We start from the raw sequence: 22,838 nt of genomic DNA on the forward strand, positions 1-22,838 counted from the left end.
CGTGAGGCAATAATGACCTTACGACTTATCTTACAAGGAAGATTAAGGAAAGGCAAACCTACGTTTCTAGCATTTGTAGACTTAGATAAAGCTTTTGACAATGTTGATTGGAATACTCTCTTTCCAATTCTAAAGGTGGCAGGGGGAAAATATAGGGAGCGAAAGGCTATTTACAATTTGTACAGAAACCAGATGGCAGTTCTAAGAGTCGAGGGGTATGAAAGGGAAGCAGTTGTTGGGAAGTGAGTGAGACCGTGTTGTAGCTTATCCCCGATGCTATTCAATCTGTATATTGAGCAAGCAATAAAGGAAACAAAAGAAAAGTTCGGAATAGGTATTAAAATCAATGGAGAACAAATAAAACCTTTGAGGTTCGCCGATGACATTGTAATTCTGTCAGAGACAGCAAAGGACTTGGAAAAGCAGTTGAACGGAATGGACAGAATTCTGAAAGGAGGATATAAGATGAACATCAACAAAAGCAACACGAGGATAATGGAATGTAGTCGAATTAAGTCGGGTGATGCTGAGGGAATTAGACTGGGAAATGAGACACTTAAAGCAGTAAAGGAGTTTTGGTGCTTGGGGAGCAAAATAACTGATTATGGTCGAAGTAGAGAGGATATAAAATGTACACTGAAAATAGCAAGGAAAGAGTTTCTGAAGAAGAGAAATTTGTTAACATCGAGTATAGATTTAAGTGTCAGGAAGTCATTTCTGAAAGTATTTGTATGGAGTGTAGCCATGTATGGAAGTGAAACATGGACAATAAATAGTTTGGACAAGAAGAGAATAGAAGCTTTTGAAATGTGGTGTTACAGAAGAATGTTGAAGATTAGGTGGGTAGATCACATAACTAATGAGGAGGTATTGAATAGGATTGGGGAGAAGAGAAGTTTGTGGCTCAACTTGACTAGAAGAAGGGATCGGTTGGTAGGACATGTCCTGAGGCATCAAGGGATCACAAATTTAGTATTGGAGGGCAGTGTGGAGGGTAAAAATCGTAGAGGGAGACCAAGAGATGAATACACTAATCAGATTCAGAAGGATGTAGGTTGCAGTAGGTACTGGGAGATGAAGAAGCTTGCACAGGATAGATTAGCATGGAGATCAGCATCAAACCAGTCTCAGGACTGAAGACCACAACAACAACAACAACAACTTATACATTTCATATGTCGACCCTTGGTCAATTAAACAGCTGCATCTTGTAGATACAACTTGTGATCTTCACTTCAAAGCCCGCTCAGGTAATGCATTGGGTGTGAAGACCTCTTCTTGTGATTATTATGACTGCAGCATATGTTACGCATCTCTTGATATTCAGGTTACTTCCAGAAGTGGCACAGAATTATCCTACTAAGGTAATTTCATATTTTTTTGTCATTGTCCTTAACTAATCTCATGTAAAGTGTAACGTAGGTTTACGGATTTACTGTTTGAAATCAGGAAGGCCATTCCACACAGAAAATGCAACATATCTTATATTTTATATCACAGATTTCTGTCTTGGCCGTCACTGTGGCATAACAAAGGACCTATTACAGCAGAGGTACGCTATCTCGGTGATTTCTGTGAGCACTATCCACATCCATGATTGCATTATCTGATGGCTAGAAACTGGTCGGAGGAGTAGCACCCTGCCTCTGCATTTTTACCCTTCGAACAGGAACTGCTGGACCAAAAATCGGTGGAGGAATCTCAATAATACCTCTGCGTCTCCTTGCAGTCTTGGTTCAGTACCTTGTTGATCTGAAGGTGAAAAATGAAATTAATAAATCACACGTTTTCTAATACTAGTATATTTCTGGTTCAGCCAACAAAACTTTAAGTATTTGGTGATCATACAATTGTGAGTGGAAGCAACATAGTTTTTCCAATTGGTAGACACCTTAACTTCTTCTGTAGCAGACTGAGACCACGTCACGAAGGCAATAAACAATAGTCTCAGCCGATCACTCCATAGTAACCCTCTCAGTGTGTGGATTGAGCGTAATTAAATATTTGACTTCAAAACAAGTTCACTGTTTCTCTTAAGCTTTCCTATTTTTAACTGTCCACAAATGACTTCCTTATCTTCACAACTCGAGGTCAGATTGGAGAGCGTCAAAGTAGTCTTAATGTGGACGGATGTGGAGTCTCTTTCAACGAGGCAATAACGCCAGTATGGAAAAAATTTATTGGCAGACCTGGATCGAAAAACATAGGAGCTAACAAAATAGATTAGACAATGGTCCGCAACCTCGCCTTCATTCATGTGATGTGAAAGAAAGGTGCCCCACATATGATGCTAATGAAGTAATATTAATGAGTTATACTTTTTAATACCCAAGAACGAATTGAAAGTGGTGACTTCCAAATATTTTAAGTACAAGAATATGTATGACTTTACAGCTGACACCTACGATATTTCTTGGCTGAATCACACAGAAAAAAACTTCTACACGAATAATGTAGCATCTAAATTCACTAAGAGTCTCAATGACTTATGCGATAAACACGCACTTCCAGAAACATTGAAGATATGGAGGAAACATGCTCCAACTCTTACAGACCACTACAGAGACCTTATGAATGTCAGAAATGCAGCGGACAGGACCCACAATAGGCACCCGACCTCTAAAAATTATTTGAGCTCTATGCAACTTTGTAGCCGAGTCAGTCAGTGTGTGAGTAATGCAAGGCACAGATATACCCACTAGCTAACTAAGTACTTTCACAGACCTGCCGTCCTGTGAAAAAGTCTACGAGGTCTATGAAGAGACAAACGCAAATCTACAACTGAACTTCCTTCTTTCATTATGTTCCAAATGAGTATTTCGCTAACTCGTAGCCGTTATTTGACCAACTCAAAAGGGTGCAACAATCGGTTCCCTTAGAGCAACAGTGATTAGAACAAACGAAAAATTTGTTCTGAGCCAGTAAATTGTAACACGGCCAGGTAGTCAATTGCCTGAATCCATTGGGTAGCTGCAGGATACGATAAAGTAACAGCACAGATGCTCAATTTTCTCGTTTATCCACTACCGCCAAAAGTAACCGATATTTGAACCATTCTCTTACCTCCAGTATCTTCCGAATAGCATGGAAGCAGAAACCCATAAGAACATTACCCAAGAAAGATTCGGTAATCAAACTTCCGACTACAGGCTCCTTTGCTTTATGTTGTTGTTGTGGTCTTCAGTCCAGCGAGTGGTTTGATGCAGCTCTCCACGCTACTCTATCCTGTGCAAGCTTCTGCATCTCCCAGTACCTACTGCAACCAACACCTTTCTGAATCTGCTTAGTGTATTCATCTCTTGGCCTCCCTCTACATTTTAATCTCCAACACTTCCCTCCAATGCTAAATTTGTGATCCCTTGATGACTCAGAGCATATCCTACAAAGCCATCCCCTCTTCTAGTCAAGTTGTGCCACAAATTCCTCTTGTCCTAAATTCTATTCAGTGCCTCCTCATTAGTTACATGATCTACTCATCTAATCTTCAGCATTCTTCAGTAGCACCACATTTCGAAAGCTTCTGTTCTCTTCTTGTCTAAACAGTTTATCGTCCATGTTTCACTTCCATACATGGCTACACTCCATGAAAATACTTTCAGAAAAGACTTCCTGACACTTAAATCTGTACTCAATGTTAACAAACTTCTTTTCTTCAGAAGCGCATTCCTTGCCATTGCCTGTTCACATTTTACATCCTCTCTACTTCGACCATCACCAGTTATTTTGCTCCCAAAATAACAAACTCATCTACTACATTATGTGACTCATTCCCTAATATAATTCCCTCAGCATCACCAAATTTAGTTCAACTACATTCCCTTATCTTCGTTTTGCTTTTGTTGATGTCCATTTTATATTCTCGTTTCAAGACACTGTCCATTCCATTCAACTGCTTTTCCAGATCCTTAGCTGTCTCTGACAGAATTACAATGTCGTCGGGCAACTTCAAAGTTTTTATTTCTTCTCCATGGATTTTAATTCCTACTCAGAATTTTTCTTTTCTTTTCTTTAATGCTTCCTCAATATATAGATAGAATAACACCGGAAATAGGCTACAACCCTGTCTCACTACCTTTCGAACCACTGCCTCCTTTCATGCACTTCCAATCCTATAACTGCCATCTGGTTTCTATACTAATTGTAAATAGCCTAGGGGACTGATGACCATAGCTGTTAAGTCCCATAGTGCTCAGAGCCTTTTGCTCCCTGTATTTGACTTCTGCCACCTTCAGAATTTGAATGAGAGTATTGCAGTCAATTTTGTCAAAAGCTTTCCCTAAGTCTACAATTGCTAGAAATGTAGGTTTGCCTTTCCTTAATCTATCTTCGAAGATAAGCCGTAAGGTTAGTATTGCCTCACGTGTTCCAACCTTTCTATGGAATCCAAACTGATCTTCCCCGAGGTCCGCTTCTACCAGATTTCCATTCGCCTGTAAACAATTCGTGTAAGTAATTTGCAGCCATGACTTATTAAACTGACAGTTCGGTAATTTTCACACCTGTCAACACCTGCTTTCTTTTGGATTGGAACTATTATATTCTTCTTGAAGTATTTCGCCTGTCTCATACATCTTGCCCACCAGATGGTAGAGTTTGGTCAGGGATGGCTCTAACGAGATTATCAGTAGTTGTAATGGAAGGTTGTCTACGCACAGGACCTTATTTCGGCTTAGTTCTTTCAGCGCTCTGTCAAACTCTTCACGCAGTATCACATCTCCCATTTTATCTTCATATACGTCGTCTTCCATCACTACAATACTGCCCTCAAGTACATCGCACTTGTACAGAACCTTTACGTACTCCTTCCACCTTTCTGCTTTCCCTTCTATGCTTAGTACTGGTTTTCCATCTGAGCCCTTGGTACTCATTCAAACGGTTCTCATTTCTCCAAAGGTCTCTTTAATTTACTTGTAGGCAGTATCTATCTCACCCCTAGTGATATGTGCATCTACATGCTTACATTTGTCCTCTATCCATCCCTGCTTAACCATTTTGTACTTCCTACGAATCTCATTTTTGAGACGTTTGTATTCCTTTTTGCGTGCTTCATTCACTGCATTTTTATATTTTCTCCTTTCCTCAATTAAATCAAATACTTCTTCTGTTACCAAAGGATTTCTACTAGCCCTCGTCTTTTTACCTACTGGGTCTTCTGCTGCCTTCACCATTTCATCTCTCAAAGCTACCGATTGTTCTTCTACTGCATTGCTTTCTTCCGTTCTCGTCAATCGGTCCCTAATGCTCTCCCTGAAACGATCTACAACTTATCGTTCTTTCAGTTCATCCAGGCTCCATCTCCTTTTTTCTTTATACCACCATCGTTTAAGGCTTAAGGTTACATAGTTCAAAAATAGTTTACTATCTACTTCAGGCGAAATAACCTTTCAGATAAATAACCGTCTCATTTCTTGCAAATTCGCAGCCTGGAGACTGCTCTTACAAAATTGCAGGAGAACTGAAACACGCTGAGGACAAACAATTGGAGTCTATTATTTTCTTTTTCTAATTCAGCAAAGCTTTCGACACTCTCGGCTTTGACATACTACTTGCTAAACTCACAAGTAAAAATTTTTCTTGTGGCGCTGTACAGTGGTTCCAGACAATCTTTCCATCTCGACAACAGTGCGCAATTTTTAGAACAAAAAGGACGCAACAATGGGATGTAGTATCAGGAGTTCCACAAGGATCAGTGTTGTTGTTGTTGTTGTTGTGGTCTTCAGTCCTGCGACTGGTTTGATGCAGCTCTCCATGCTACTCCCTCCTGTGCAAGCTTCTTCATCTCCCAGTACCTACTGCAACCTACATCCTTCTGAATCTGATTAGTGTATTCATCTCTTGGTCTCCCTCTACGATTTTTACCCTCCACGCTGTCCTCCAATGCTAAATTTGTGATCCGTTGATGCCTCAAAACATGTCCTACCAACCGATCCCTTCTTCTAGTCAAGTTGTGCCACAAACTTCTCTTCTCCCCAATCCTATTCAATACCTCCTCATTAGTTACGTGATCTACCCACCTTATCTTCAGCATTCTTCTGTAGCACCACATTTCCAAAATTTTCTATTCTCTTCTTGTCCAAACTAGTTATCTTCCATGTTCACTTCCATACATGGCTACACTCCATACAAATACTTTCAGAAACGACCTCCTGACACTTAAATCTATACTCGACGTTAACAAATTATCTTCTTCAGAAAGGATTTCCTTGCCATTGCCAGTCTACATTTTATATCCTCTCTACTTCGACCATCATCAGTTATTTTACTCCCTAAATAGCAAAACTCCTTTACTACTTTAAGTGTCTCATTTCCTAATCTAATTCCCTCAGCATCACCCGATTGAATTTGACTACATTCCATTATCCTCGGGTTGCTTTTGTTGATGTTCATCTTATATCCTCCTTTCAAGACACTGTCCATTCCGTTCAACTGCTCTTCCAAGTCCTTTGCTGTCTCTGACAGAATTACAATGTCATCGGCGAACCTCAAAGTTTTTACTTCTTCTCCATGAATTTTAATACCTACTCCGAATTTTTCTTTTGTTTCCTTTACTGCTTGCTCAATATACAGATTGAATAACATCGGGGAGAGGCTACAACCCTGTCTCACTCCTTTCCCAACCACTGCTTCCCTTTCATACCCCTCGACTCTTATAACTGCCACCTGGTTTCTGTACAAATTGTAAATAGCCTTTCGCTCCCTGTATTTTACCCCTGCCACCTTCAGAATTTGACAGAGAGTATTCCAGTTAACATTGTCAAAAGCTTTATCTAAGTCTACAAATGCTAGAAACGTAGGTTTGCCTTTTCTTAATCTTTCTTCTAAGATAAGTCGTAATTTTAGTATTGCCTCACGTGTTCCAACCTTTCTATGGAATCCAAACTGATCTTCCCCAAGGTCCGCTTCTACCAGTTTTTCCATTCATCTGTAAATAATTCGCGTTAGTATTTTGCAGCTGTGACTTATTAAACTGATAGTTCGGTAATTTTCACATCTGTCAACACCTGCTTTCTTTGGGATTGGAATTATTATATTCTTCTTGAAGTCTGAGGGTATTTCGCCTGTCTCATATATCTTGTTCACCAGATGGTAGAGTTTTGTCAGGACTGGCTCTCCCAAGGCCATCAGTAGTTCTAATGGAGTGTTGTCTACTCCCGGGGCCTTGTTTCGACTCAGGTCTTTCAGTGTTCTGTCAAACCCTTCACGCAGTATCTTATCTCCCATTTCGTCTTCATCTGCATCCTCTTCCATTTCCATAATATTGTCCTCAAGCACATCGCCCTCTATATACTCCTTCCAACTTTCTGCCTTCCCTTCTTTGCTTAGAACCGGGTTGCCATCTGAGTTCTTGATATTCATACAAGTGGTTCTGTTCTCTCCAAAGGTCTCTTTAATTTTCCTGTAGGCTGTATCTATCTTACCCCTAGTGAGACAAGCCTCTACATCCTTACATTTGTCCTCTAGCCACCCCTGCTCAGCCATTTTGCACTTCCTGTCGATCTCATTTTTGAGACGTTTGTATTCCTTTTTGCCTGCTTCATTTACTGCATTTTTATATTTTCTCCTTTCATCAATTAAATTCAATATATTTTCTGTTACCCAAGGAATCCTATTAGCCCTCGTCTTTTTACCTACTTGATCGTCTGCTGCCTTCACTGCTTCATCCCTCAGAGCTACCCATTCTTCTTCTACTGTATTTCTTTCGCCCATTCCTGTCAATTGTTCCCTTATGCTCTCCCTGAAACTCTCTACAACCTCTGGTTCTTTCAGTTTATCCAGGTCCCATCTCCTTAAATTCCCACCTTTTTGCAGTTTCTTCAGTTTCAATCTGCAGTTCATAACCAATAGATTTTGGTCAGAATCCACATCTGCCCCTGGAAATGTCTTACAATTTAAAACCTGGTTCCTAAATCTCTGTCTTACCATTATATAATCTATCTGATACCTCTTAGTATCTCCAGGATTCTTCCAGCTATACAACCTTCTTTTATGATTCTTGAACCAAGTGTTAGCTATGATTAAGTCATGCTCTGTGCAAAATTCTACAAGGCTGCTTCCTCTTTGATTTCTTCCCCCCAATCCATATTCACCTACTACGTTTCCTTCTCTCCCTTTTCCGACTGACGAATTCCAGTCACCCATGACTATTAAATTTTCGTCTCCCTTCACTACGTGAATAATTTCTTTTATCTCGTCATACATTTCATCTATTTCTTCATCATCTGCAGAGCTAGTTGGCTTATAAACTTGTACTACTGTAGTAGGCATGGGCTTTGTGGCTATCTTGGCCACAATAATGCGTTCACTATGCTGTTTGTAGTAGCTAACGCGCACTCCTATTTTCTTATTCATTATTAAACCTATTCCTGCATTACCCCTATTTGATATTGTATTTATAACCCTGTAATCACCTGACCAAAAGCCTTGTTCCTCCTGCCACCGAACTTCACTAATTCCCACTACATCTAACTTTAACCTATCCATTTCCCTTTTTAAATTTTCGAACATACCTGCCCGATTAAGGGATCTGACATTCCACGCTCCGATCCGTGGAACACCAGTTTTCTTTCTCCTGATAACGACGTCCTCTTGAGTAGTCCCCGCCCGGAGATCCGAATGGGGGACTATTTTACCTCCGGAATATTTTACCCAAGAGGACGCCATCATCATTTAATCATACAGTAAAGTGTTGGGTACCATTATTCTTCTTATTACATGTTAATGGTGTGTCAACTATTCTCTCCCCTGAAATTTTCACCTGTCAGTCATTTGCAAGCATAAGACCAAGAACCAGTGCATAACCACACTGCATGTAAATTTACTTACCCCACAGAGTGGGCGCATAGCATAGGTTTGAAATTTAACTCATCTAAAACGTAAACAATCGTGGTCTCGCACTAAAGAGTTATGAGAGCTTAATTCAGGGAATCTCTACCGCTATTATTCCTAAACACCACAAACGTAACCTTCTCTTGCAAAGAGCTTGGGGATAACTCTGGACCACCTCTTAGACCGGACTGAATGTGTCACAAAAAAAAAAAAAACTATTGCCTTTCGTACTTAAAAAGAAGCTTCCCATACTTGAGTATGGTGAGGTCATTCTCTGCAGACTTTTGTATGAAAACTCACTCTTGCTGGAAATGGCGATGAATGCCTCTGTGCGACTAATTTGGGACCTATGCTGTTTTCACAATATTACGCAGCCTACGAAGAATTATCACGGCTAAGTGCAAATAATCGTACAGACTATCATACTGTAAGTTTTCTTTATCGCCTTCTCAATCATTGCGCTCCCTCTACAGTACAGTCAGAACAGTACAGCAGAAAAGCTCGTTTCAACAATGTAAAATTACCTCTATTCCATCGCATATCACTGCCATGAACTCTAAATCATATTCTGCATCAGGAACCACACTCTGAACCGTCTTTATAAAGATATCAGAGAAATTAAATCCCTTCCAAACTTCAAAATGCAACTAATGATCCAAGCTGTATCACAATAACCATATCCCCCGCATTCTGTCTAGCACACTCTCGCCAGTACTTCTCACCCACAACTTTTGCCTGCCTGTTATCGGCAGACTCCTTTGTTTATATTGTACTCCATCTTACCTCATAGGCAATGTCACCGTCATTTCAATCTCCTCCTCTTCCGTTATAGATTCCGTTTCTGATTATACTAAACACAACTTGAAGTGTGCTATAGTAATCTGCAGAAATTTAAATGCCCTTTACTATAACTATTATTATTATTATTATTATGGTTTTAATGCCACTTATTATTATTACTATTATTATTGGGAATGTTTCGTAATATCATTGCTTTTTGTTGTTCATGATCAGGTAAGGCTAACAAGCAATAAACAAACAAATGTACTACTTCCACGTCTATATGAATACGAATAGTTCCATTTACTTCCTAAGTCCTATCACTTAACAAGAAATATACTACATCTACAAAATTCCCAAATTTAACATTGCGACGTCGTATCAGTAAAGAAAAGTCTTAGAACCGATGTTCAAAGCAACAAAATCCAACAATCGCAAAAAAATTAAACATATCTGTTCTCACGGAAACGGTATAGTTCAATTTCTTTTTTAGGTACCTCCGATCCACATTTATTTACTCGATGTCGTTTCCTTCTGTTAGGCCGGCCGAAGTGGCCGTGCGGTTAAAGGCGCTGCAGTCTGGAACCGCAAGCCCGCTACGGTCGCAGGTTCGAATCCTGCCTCGGGCATGGCTGTTTGTGATGTCCTTAGGTTAGTTAGGTTTAACTAGTTCTAAGTTCTAGGGGACTAATGACCTCAGCAGTTGAGTCCCATAGTGCTCAGAGCCATTTGAACCATTTTTTCCTTCTGTTAATAACACCAGTTACTCCTAAATCTCCACACTCTATATTTCGAACTGCAAATTACTACGGAAGATGTCTCCGTAAATCCTCGTGACTCAGCGGCAAATAACAAGAAATGCCTTCAGAAGCTGAAATCTGTTGTTGAGAGTGAGAGAATTTCTGTGTGAGCCAGTTTGTATGTTAGTGACTGTATTTGTGTGAGAGAGAGCTGGATAGAGATACGGAGAGGAAAGAGAGTGTGTGGATGGCGAAAGAGAGTGAGCGATGGGAAACAAGGAAGGAGACAGGTAGCAAGAGGAACGGAAGAGGGTTAAAGCGCTAAACAAAAGATTAAAAGGTAATTACAGTAAAGGTAGAAGTGTGTCATAATTTTATTTACGTAATGCGAGAGATAAAAGGATACAAATCACATATGTCTGGAAACTGAAGATTATGTAATGAAAAATGGAGTAATGATATGGAGGAAAGTAAAAGAGGATTGTGTGAGTAAAAGACGAAAAGGGAGAAATTAAAATAAATTTATAATAAATGTATAATTTCAACGAAAACTGCTCTAAATTCTTATTACATTTGAGAGGATTGAGTAAGCGAGACAGTGAGAGGATGAGGACAAACTAGAATTTGGTGGTTACTTTTAAGAATAACTGTCTAAAACTTTATTTTAATCGTGGAATACTTTTCTGACATAAGACACACTACCTTCCGCTAAGCTCTGAAGAAGTATTTGAATTACAGGGTAGCCTGTATGCAGTAGACTAACCAGTGAACAATGTATAGCATACTCTGGATAAACATGGTCCCAAATTTGGCGGTCTGTTTCTGACTAGTGAATTCGTTCACTGAAACGATAAAAAAGCTACGAATTTTAGGATCAGTGATCCACTCCCCAAACCATTGCCCACTTGGGTGCATACTCCAGAGTCAGGTAATTAATTGGCATCATCTGTATTCCAAGACCTGCAAAGCTATAATTTCATTTAGAGAAAGCCTACGCTACCTTAGCAAGAAACGGATACGTAGTATAGGTCTTTCATTAGTTATTTCCAGTCAGATACATAAGCTAGAACAGTGAATGTTGAGCTGTCACAAAGGCATTCCTAAAAATATTTTAGCGTCGTGCCTTTCACGTGTTGATACCCAGTTGCTGTTTCCACGGTTCTAATGTTCAATAAGATCCATAATCTGTCTCATAGCCAACAGGCTTTCTCGACGTCCCCCTCTTGGCAGTTAATTAAGCAATCCTCACACACTGGTCGAAGGCGGCATAGAGTGGGAGTAGGATATCGTACTGGGTGATTCAGTTACCCATGAATCGGTTTTTCTGCTGGTAGGAATTTTCTGCCATTTTGTCTAAAAGTGCCCATTTTTTATCTGTCGCGTGTATAGTTGTTTCTGCCTTATTCACATCCCACCATCTGTAACAACACAGTAACTTGGAATAACTGGCCGGCCACTGTGGCTGAGCGGTTCTAAGCGGTTCAGTCCAGAACCGGGCTGCTGCTACGGTCGCAGGTTGGAATCCTGCCTCGGGCATGGATGTGTGTGATGTCCTTAGGTTAGTTAGGTTTAAGTAGTTCTAAGTGTAGGGGACAGATGACCTCATGTGTTAAGTCTCCTAGTGCTTAGAGCCATTTGAACCATTTTTGGACTATCTGTTGACTCCGAATTAACCTTGTTGTACAAACTGTTAATCTCAAAGTAAAGCCCATAGGGGATTAAAACTTCTAACATCAACAAAAGACTATATCTTGTCTTCCTATCATAACTACAAACCGTAGATTTCACCATTCATTTCAGGTGAAAGTTATGTGGGCTGATGGCTCCATGGATTCATACTACAATTCGAAAGGGCCTACGACTAAATTCTCGGTTGATGCTCCAATACATTCTGTCACCAATCCATTTTTTCACCCACTGCAGCAATTTGTTAACGATTCTGTGTTTATCACTTCACGTTATATTCTAGTTTGTCTTATAAAGATAAGTCTGTTCACAGTCCAGAGGAAGCATGGGTTGCCCACTACTAATTGTACCACGCCGAATCTTCGGGCTGAGGAAAGCCTTATATTTCAATGATGTACTCTCCCTTCATTTTTCCACTCATGTGCCTTGCCATCTGATTGAATTCCCTTCTCCCTTCAAAATACTTGGACATGTCCACATGTTCTAAGTCTCTCGTAACTTTTAAGAACAAGCTGTCATAATTTACTTAAGGCTTTCCATCAACAGGCATTTATCATGCCCACGTCATGATGCCCTTCCATCCTTAGTAGCAACTGTAATTTCTTCCTCTTACACAACCGCTCCATTTTCCCAGTCAGTCACCTTTAATTAAATCCTAATTCAACCACCCAGTTCCAGCTTTCATGTCCGACTCACACTCTCCCCAAACCATCCATATCCTCATTTTGCCATTTGTTTGTCCTCTCCTCCTTACCACATTTACTGACAACTATGCACCATACACAATAATATTTATTGCATGTTAGCCGAAAGTAAAGTCATCAGCTACAACACAGCAATCGCCACATCAGCGAGAACTGTGATTTACATACTAACGTCATCAAAATATATCATCATAGACGAAGGAAGAAATCTTAAGTTTCCATGTTTAGTCGATTACATGGTAGTCACCCATGGAACACCCGCTCTGATAGGACATGTGTCAAGAAGAAAATCAGTTTATTATTTTCACATAATTCACATCAGCATTCAGTGTAATGTATTTAGGGAAATCTTGGAGAAACTGAATGTGGGTGATAAGACTTGTTTTAAATCCGTCTCCACAGAATAAAATTTAAGTTTCCTTATTTCTAGTTACGCTACGATCAAAATTTAACAGAAGGATTTCTTTTTTCCTACGTGTGTCTGAGCGAGGAGGCATAGCCGTGTTGTGCGTTGACACAGAGACCTCTGAGGACCCCTGAACAAGTTATTTGTTGTTATAACAGGCAGGTGGTTCAAAGGTGAGGAAGCAATCATTCAGGGCGTAGCCGAAAGAAAGCTAGATATACAATTGAGTAAGTTGATTATTATTAAACATTCACACCAAATGATAAATTATAAGGATGGGAAAATATATTGACTTAAGGAAATATGTGAAAAAATATGGTATAATTATGGAGTTACGGAACCACTGATGTTGAGCTTCTTATTTGGAAGTTGCCGATGGTTAATGAAGTTTCACGAGCTGACCCATGCTTAGTGGCAGTTCGTCAGCTGAGTGGCGCTATGTTGTGGATCTGATTGATTAATAGTACTGAATCACCGACTGCAGGAAGTGTTTCTGTTTAAAATGGCATGTGCTCGCTTTCATTTGTTTCATAAAGATTGATGTCCACAACAGAATTTCTGAAATATCGCCAGTGCATTAAAGTGTAATTTAGTTAGTATTTCTGATCCACTTCAGAACTATTTCTTAGAGCAATCAAGTGCAGGGACTAAACCAAAAAAGAGTTACACTATGCTGATGGCGGAAACCAGTCATGTGCCTGCTCGCTGGTAAATGCGGTTTTCCCTAGGAGCTGAAATTTTGGGCAGTGCAGTGTGCAATGCAACCGATGAAATGGATCGTCACCACGACAGTTATATAACAGCGAATGTGTTTATCCGGTAGAACGCAATGAGGAGTGCGCCAGGGATTTACGTCAGGCGTGTCAGGCCAGCCGGCTGGGGACGACTTTAACGAGTTATACGCTGTGTTCTACAGAAGAAATTAGTGCAAGTCAGATAAATTACACGTAAAAAATGGCTAGAACGTTTGCTAAAAAGATAAAAGTGCGATTGAATAACAAGGAAGATTGTTAGTTAACTGATGCAGTGTCAAAAACACTTTGCTGACAGTTCCTGTGTATTGAACAAATAATCCTCTTCTTCGCCGTACATTACGTGTTTGGCTTTCAGCAAATCCAACAATTTTATTTTCCTTTCTCCGACACGATCCAGCAGTACTGCATAGCACGTACATTGGTAATTTATTTAAAGTAACACTGTTTTGTTTGAAGACTCTTCCCAGCGACCATTCATGTGCTGATTAGTTAATGTTCTCCCGGCATCATTTTCTGGGGAAACACAAATGCGCAACGCATTCACTGCCGACGTATAACGTTCTATCCATTTCACGCGGCGCAAAATTTCTACTCGTAGGAAACCCGTCTTAATGCACGAAGATGTGGGTCCGCCTGGCGTAAGCAAAGCCTATCAATAAGTGTAGCTACCAATATTTTACTTGTAAAAATTTCTGTGCGGAGGAAGCTGGCAAATTGTTTAACCAATGTGCCGATTCGATCGACTCTATAGAAAGATCTGTGCCCGATGAGACAGGCAACTACCCCGTTGAAATAAAGTGCAGTTTCCACAACAGCAACCGACTCTACGCCAGGAGCTAGAGAATTGAGCAGTTATTACGCCTGGAAATCGATAAATAACAGCTTGCTTGGATTGTTTAAAAAAGAATCCAGTTGCATTATTTTTCCAGTTACTATAGCAAAATAATTATCACTGCATGAACAAGCAACTCACAGGGGGACCGCACGTACTAGTCACCACCAATTTCGTCGAGATATCGGATTCATGCAGGGCATGTCATGAATGGGAACTCCAGATGGTAGATAGTTTTAAAAAATGGCAAATTTGTGTGACCTAACTAAGGTGGTTTACAACCAACATTGTTTCGTACACTAAGCGCCGTATGTTTTGAAGCAGAAATATTGGCTTTGAGTCCGACTGCTTACGTTAGCAATTAGTAACAGGCGTTTCGTATAGAAGCAGTTTACACGACGTTCATAGTAGTGTTGTGTACAGAACGGTGTTGGCGTATGCAGGGATTATTTGACTATAGGAGGCCACATATTATGTATAAACGGATCTTTCTTCTACTGTAACTACTCTGCCGAAAGCAGCATGGTACTGCGAAGTCTGGCAAACGGGAATTCCGTCATAAGAGGCCAGTAAAGCCAGCTTGTCGAACTGTAATACCTAATTTCCAGAGGACTGGCTACAGTGAGAGACTACTAGTGAAGGCAATATTGCGTTCAGCACGGCACATACTTTCACCTGGGGCGCACAGATAAATCAGCGGCCACTGAACACAGGTTGGCAGAAAGCCATGTGCTGGATTACCGAGAGACAAGGTCACTGGATTTGGGGTCACCCTTATAGGGGCATCTGCAGAAACTAGGACTAGCCGTAACCTCGGAAACAGAGACGGTGGCCATCAGCTAAGTTGTGCTTGGAACCTATTACTGGTCACAGTACTCTGCCAGCTCTCCTAACTGAGAACCTCAGAGGCGGCACTCGACATGGAACTCGAATGATCACTCCGGGACTCGAGAGAGGCCCTCCCTCTACTCCCTGCTCCCACCAGTCTTGCTGTAGTAGGAATGGATACTATCTGCGTAAAGCCAAGCCAGACACGGTTAACATACTTTGCCACAATTTGGGAGTGGTAGTCACCTAAACGAAGTGCTCTTTAGACGAACTCATCCGACTGAATATATGAGTAGGTGGAGGTAGGCTAAAGTGGCCACTCTAAGGGAAACTGAATTTTCACCAGTCCGTGATTATAAATAGAAATCATGAATCTACGACATATGTATAAGGTATCACACCAAACATTTTAAAAGAAACCAATAATAATATTTAGGAACTGCACGCATTTCTTTGAAGCCTTACTTAGCGGCCATTTTCCTGCATAAGGGGATAATGCGGCCAGCACCACTCCACTTTCGCGTATAGATTATTAGAACAAAAAGGATGTGGTATTTTTTTCCATTCCGCCAAATGGAATGTTAATCTCCGTAGGTTATTCACTGTAAATCCATAAAGTCTGTTTTCCACTTCAAGAATGTATGTAAGAGTTTCTTGTTTTCATTCTTCACTAAACACACTCCTCACGTTTCACATAATCTTTTTAAAACCTACTACACCCATATTTCTTCTCATAAATCTTCTTCGAAACATGTGAGGCGGAACATTAAATTGCTTTCGTGCTGCACAATATGACATGTTATTAATCTTCACCGTCTGAATCGCGTTTCCATTGTAACATGATCCGACGTTTATTCCCATAATTTCTAAACGTATTTACAAGGCATCTTGTTGCACTAGTATCTAAACCGATACCAAGCGGCTGCAGCAGAGCATTTTCATCGGATGGTAGTCCTACGCCAAATACCAAATATAACAGAATAGAAATAGTTTATAAGTAGTTACTTAATTTTAATTCGTCACAAAGTGTTAGAACAACGGATGATAGCTTACTATAAAATAAGGTTTACAGTTGGGGTTGTGTTATTATTCGTGACAAACCGAAGTAACAGTCATTAGGATAAATTATTTAAAAATAAACCATTCGGAAAAGTGGCTAAACTGTCCATCTTTCCCAACGAATGGTGTGGCCGTTATCCTGACTGGATGCCATGTCGGCATTAGAGCCTTACAGAAGAAACTATCAAACAGAAAGAAAAGACAAGGAACTACCTTTTAAACGAAAACATCGATATCGTAAAAATGAATAACTTAACTTATAAGTGAGATAGTAAGAATAATATAACAGACTTACTTGCAACAAATTAATGAAATTGGAATGATGATGTATTTTAGAACTAATCTGAGCATTACTCCGCAGGCAGCAACACCATTCAGGACAAAAAAGGTTGTAATAGACTTACTTGCAACAAATTAATGAAATTGGAATGATGACGTATTTTAGAACTAATCTGAGCATTACTCCGCAGGCAGCAACACCGTTCAGGACAAAAAAGGTTGTAATAGCACTTTCGCCGTCCTGGCCTCATTACAACACGTAAATCGCTGGGTTAGACACTGACCTCATATCTAGAAAGGACTTTGCTGCGGCTGTAAAATCGCCACTGATGAACAATGACAAAAACATATGCACCACAATGTAATTATCCGAATGGGACCCAAACTGATACATGTGGTGTACATATACAGACAGACAAATAATTACAATTTCAATAATATCGGATTATTTCTTGAATAGGAAGAGCTTGACAACTTCACCAAATGTATAAAGCGTTGGTCCACCTCTGGCCCTTATGAACGGAGTTATTTGTCTTGTCATTGATTCATAGAGTTACTGGATGTCCGCATGAGCATTATCATGGCAAATTCTGTCCAACTGGCGAGCGAAATTCTCAAAAATCTCTAGGTGGTTGGAGCACTCTCTCCTTAATACTCCAAATGGTCTCAATGGGTTAGAAATCCGGCAAAATATTCTGGCCAAGGTCGTGTTTGCCAAGCACGAAGGACAGCAGTGTAAACTCTGACCTTGTGCTGATGAGCACCGTTTTGCTGAAACGTAGGCAGTGGATGGGTTGCCATGAAGAACAACAGAGTTGAGTGTATAACATCGTCGACCACTATATGGCGGGCGACAGTCTGGTTGGTATCCCACCGCTGTTTGGGGCATCTCCAGATACGTCTTCGCTGGTCATTGGGACTCAGTTTGAAGCAGGATTCTTCAAGGAAGGCAATTCAGTTCCAGTCAGTTAGTCTCCTGGTCCTCAGAGCAGTTCGGCGATCTAACATGCCAATTGAACAGAATTCGGCACGATATCCCTCAGGAAGACATCCAAGAGCTGTGTCAATCAATGCCAAGCGAATAACTCCTTGCGTAAAGTGCAGAGGTGGACCAACACTTTATTGATATGTTCAGTTAGTAAGTATCTTTCTAGTCAACAAATCAACCACTATTTCTGAAATTGTAATCATTTCTTGATTTGTACTTGTACGCCAAATGTATATATTTCCGTTCCATTTGGAGAGTTCCTTCGTGGTGCGAAAACTTAATGTTCAACAGTCAATTACCTGAACAAATCGTGCATTCTTACACTAACAAGTAAAAAAAAATGCCCAATTTATTCCACAGTTACAATTGAGGCTCGAAAATCATTGCAAGAATGGTAGTAAGACATTCTGTATTTTACCCACAATATCCTTATAAATACCTGTATGAATTCATACACTTTGCTGAATTCGTTACTGGTGATACGACGGAGCAATGCACAAAACATTCAAATACATCATGAACTATTACTGCATTCGTCTGACATTGGATAGGTGTAACAGTTCGAACCCTAAATTAGAACAGCGCTAGAAGCAAACCCATCATAACATTGCACAAAGGGCGTTGGAGATTACGTGTATGGAGAAACAATAAAACTCACTGAAACAAGGAATTTAAAGAAAATTTTAGGTTTTCTGGTCAGAAAAGAACAAATTAATGGTAAAATCACTCTGATTATATTCCATGTAACATTTCGTATTAATAACATAAAGGAATGTACACCAAACAATGCCAATTCTTGATAAGTAGCGAAGAATAACGTCATGTTAACGAATACAGCTAGTCTAAAGCTATAAGTGTGCCGTAACTTTTAGGACGTGGTTTAGTCATAGTATTCCAGATACGAGACATAGAGAACTCGTTCCACACTGTTATTGAAGTAACACCCACATATAACCGATAATCAAACATTTTCCTCTCATATATCATGAAAAAGATTGACTGTATTACAAGAATATTACAAATAATTTTTAATAGCTTTAATATACCATTTACGTGACATACATATATGTATAATAGACGACATGTCTAAACTTAATTTCTAATAAGAATGTTAATGACTCTATGTCGTATTTATCTGCTTATAAATATATTTGTACCCTGTTGTGTTCATAAATTTGTTTTTATTTCACTGAAATTTTGCGATATTGTCGCAGAAGAGGCTCAGTAGGAACGTGATGTAGTGGTTATGATACTATATTGAATGGAGGGTTGTGAGTTTAAAACTCATTTGGACTGCACCATTTTGATTTCTATATTCTGTTCAAGTGCATTCCAGAAGTGTCCACAAACGTCAAGACTCACTGTACTGGATCGTTCAGTAGCTGTATATATACTGTCTTGTGTTCTGGCCGGAGGCAGTTCGCTCCGCGCTCTTCTGTGTACAGGTGCTTCGTTAAGTGAAGTTAGTGTTCGTCATTCATATAATGACACGTGACAGTATTGTGTCTAAAATCTAAAACAACAGTAATAACGAAAACAGCGTGAGGTTAAGAAATAGCAGCGAACGGTTACGATAGTGTTCACGGAAGTTTTAACGATGTATATCAAGCTATTTAAAATCAAGTATGTGTGTAGCCATAAGTTGCTGCCAGTTCAGAGCCTAATCATTAATACTCAGATGTTACATACACTGATTAAAACTAACAGGAAACTACCTCCTAACGAACATTGAAAACGTGCCACGCGCTGTACTCATTGCAAAGATTATATAGCTCATAGAAATGATTTAAGGATTGTTTACCGAGATTGCAGTTAACCTTCCCTGTAGGAGGTAGTTGACTTAAATTCCGCTTAGAACAGCTGACAATCCCTCCTTCTTTCATTTAAAGGAAGGCCGATGTGACAGCAGATGGGAACATCGACTGGACTCTCGTCAAGATGAAACAACAGAAATCCCGCGCACAGTCGTAACACATTCATTAGGAATAATTTTTATGTGAACTTGATGTTACCAAGAAGCTGATTAATCACAGGATATGGTAGTACTCTAAGCGTTCATAGATAGTAATAATCACATTGACGTATGTTTCAGCAGCCACTGAGAATGGTTTTCTGAGTGTAATATCAAACTTGCCGCTAATGTCGTGTGGAAATAAAGAATTACGGCATAAGATAAGGTTGACATTACCTGTTAGTCTGGAACAGATCTGTCAACGCCCTCGATGCAGTTGCAACACCGGTTCCCGACATATCACCGAAGTTAAGCGCTGTCGGGCTTGGTTAGCACTTGTATTGACAACTGTCCTGTTCTGCTGAGGGCTGCTGGCAAGCGGGGAGCACTCAGCCCTTGTGAGACCAATTGAGGAAATACTTGACTGAGAAGTACCGGTCCCTGTCACGAAAATTGACAACGACCTAGAGATCGGTGTACTGACCGTATGCCCCTCTACATCCACATCCAGTGATGTCTGCGGGTAAGGATGACACGGCGGTCGGTAGCTACAGTTGAGCCTTAAAGGACTTTCAAGATGGGGAGATTGGTACAGACCTGAAGTTTTCCGGAGTCACATTTTGAGAGTAGGCATTATGTAAACTACGTAAAGTCTCTTCATTTATACCTATAACAGTCGAATGCAAATCCGTGACTTAATGTACGCATTTTAAATATTGACACAAATGCGAGAGGTAGGCTACCTCAGACTATATCTTCTGGAATATTCCAACGGTGAACTGCAGAAGTACTCTCATTTTGATTGGAGGATAACTGTGTACAGATTCATTCGCTTCTGTTACTAGGTCAAGTTGAAGAGTAAGGTGCATTACGTGTCAAACTGACACATCAGTTTTTGTGTGTTGGATTAGTTTGTAGAAGATTTCCAACTCAAATCAGGATATTTATTCCTCGCTATGGGCTGCGTGTGTTTCTTCGTTGAGTTCATCACAAATCGTAAATAAGAGACACTATCGTGACTGGTAAAATGCTGTTGTAGAGGAACTAATTTTTGAATTAGGATTGCAGTAAGTATTGTTTGCGTATAATTTCAAGTAACGCTATTAAGTTGCTTTGGCCACAACCTTTCTTACACTCCTATTCCCATGCCGTGATTAACTGCATATTTGGAAATTGTGCTACATAAAGAATCCGATCCAATTCAAATACATTCTATATCAACTTTTTCCGCTTCATGAATTAATTAAAGTCAGGCGTCAGATTTCAGAAGGACAACGTTGCACATCAGCGAATGTAAAAAGAAAACTCGGCTCTCAGGCCGGTCTTAGACCGCGTAATCCATGCGTTGTGGTGAACCGACAGCCCCGACCAGATACACGCTGGAAAGAAGTTACCGTTTTTCAGCCTTCATAGTCCCGTCAAGGCGCACGTTTTCCTCGTTCTCTAAGCAGGTGCCTGAGCAGCCAATAGGAGGCCGAGTCAGCGACTCGCCTCTGAATAACCGGATTCTAGCGGAAGGATGCAGCCTGACATAAGTTTTCATGGGTTCTCGCCCCGAATACAGGTCTCAGTTTTGCTACACGGCTCTCTGCCAAAACGAAACGTGGATCAAACTCTTATCCCTCGGTTTTGGTTCTGAAGCAAAGTCTCGTGCGCGAAGACTGGCATCACGCGTAATGTCTCAGCTCCTTCCTCGAGTACGTTCTACGTCTTCTGTAATACAACTTAAGAGGCACTGCAGTTAAATAACACCAGTCATTCATTTCCGTGCTAAGGGAACCGTTGATGAGCCACTGTAATTTCTGTCTACGAAACCTAAGTCTTGTCCACATCTGCGATACACTGTGTCAGAGTCGTTTGTCAGCATACGATCTATCCTCTTCTGAGACTCTTAGCAGGTATCTGAACTTTTGAAGGAAAATAAGGTTTACATTTTACGATCTTCATAACCACAAAGTGGGAGCATGTTTGTGAAAGCGGAAGAGCTAGAAAAGAGACATTACTTATTTTTTAACTATTCCAGTATAGTGAGGGGTTTATTTACAGGACCGGAGTTTCCTTTTGGTGAAACGCCTCGAGCAACGAGGATAGTGGCCTGGGGGCGCTACATTAGTAGTGTGAGATAAGTTGAATATTTGTGTCAGGAAGAAGAAGTGCTATGGCAGTCCGTGCAGCTACAACGACCATTGTGTCCGGATGGCTTAGTGGCTACAGCATCTACCTAGTAACCAAGATATTCCGGTTCGAATTCCAGCGTGGCACAAATTTTCGACTTTACCCATTGATTTATATTAATGCCCACAAGCGGACAATGTTGGTAATTTCTTTGTGTATTGCTTCTAAAACACTTGAGCTACAGAGAATTGGTTTCCATGATACTGAGACCGATCATACATCATCCGTTTCAAGCATTCGATTACCTTATCTATTTGGATAGTGCTTAAGTTCGTAGTGTTTCTGTTTTGCATTTTGGAATTCCTGTTGGTATGGATTTATTTATCGACTGTCATTCTTTATTTGTAGTTCACTGTTGCTATTTATTTTTACATACTGTAATTTTTTGTCATTTGAAGATATTGAGTGGAGCTATGGACGCTATAAAATGGGGTGCCAATTAGAGAAATCAGAAAAATTCCCACTTATTCCTCTGTTTAGTGAGTGCCAAGTGGAAAATCAGATCAATTCCAACTTATTCCCCTGTTTAGTCTCAATAGAGGGCTCATAGCAGCGATGGCAGCCAGAAAGAATGGGGCATGTATGAGAAGAGTATCATTTTACAGAGTGCGGCTACAAAATTGTTTATTTGTTTTAAGAATGATCGATTTTACGTTAGTGACTCTCTACGTTCAGGTAGACCTTCGGGATTTGATAAACATCGTTTGAAGCCTTTAATCTGCAATGATGCACGTCGTGTACTCGAGAACTGGCAAATGTGATGAGCTGGAATCGTTCCACTATCGCGCGACATTTGCATACAACGAGGGAGGTTCAAAGATCGGGTGTA

This window comes from Schistocerca serialis, chromosome 6 (genome assembly GCF_023864345.2).
Source record: "Schistocerca serialis cubense isolate TAMUIC-IGC-003099 chromosome 6, iqSchSeri2.2, whole genome shotgun sequence".
Taxonomy (NCBI): domain Eukaryota; kingdom Metazoa; phylum Arthropoda; class Insecta; order Orthoptera; family Acrididae; genus Schistocerca; species Schistocerca serialis.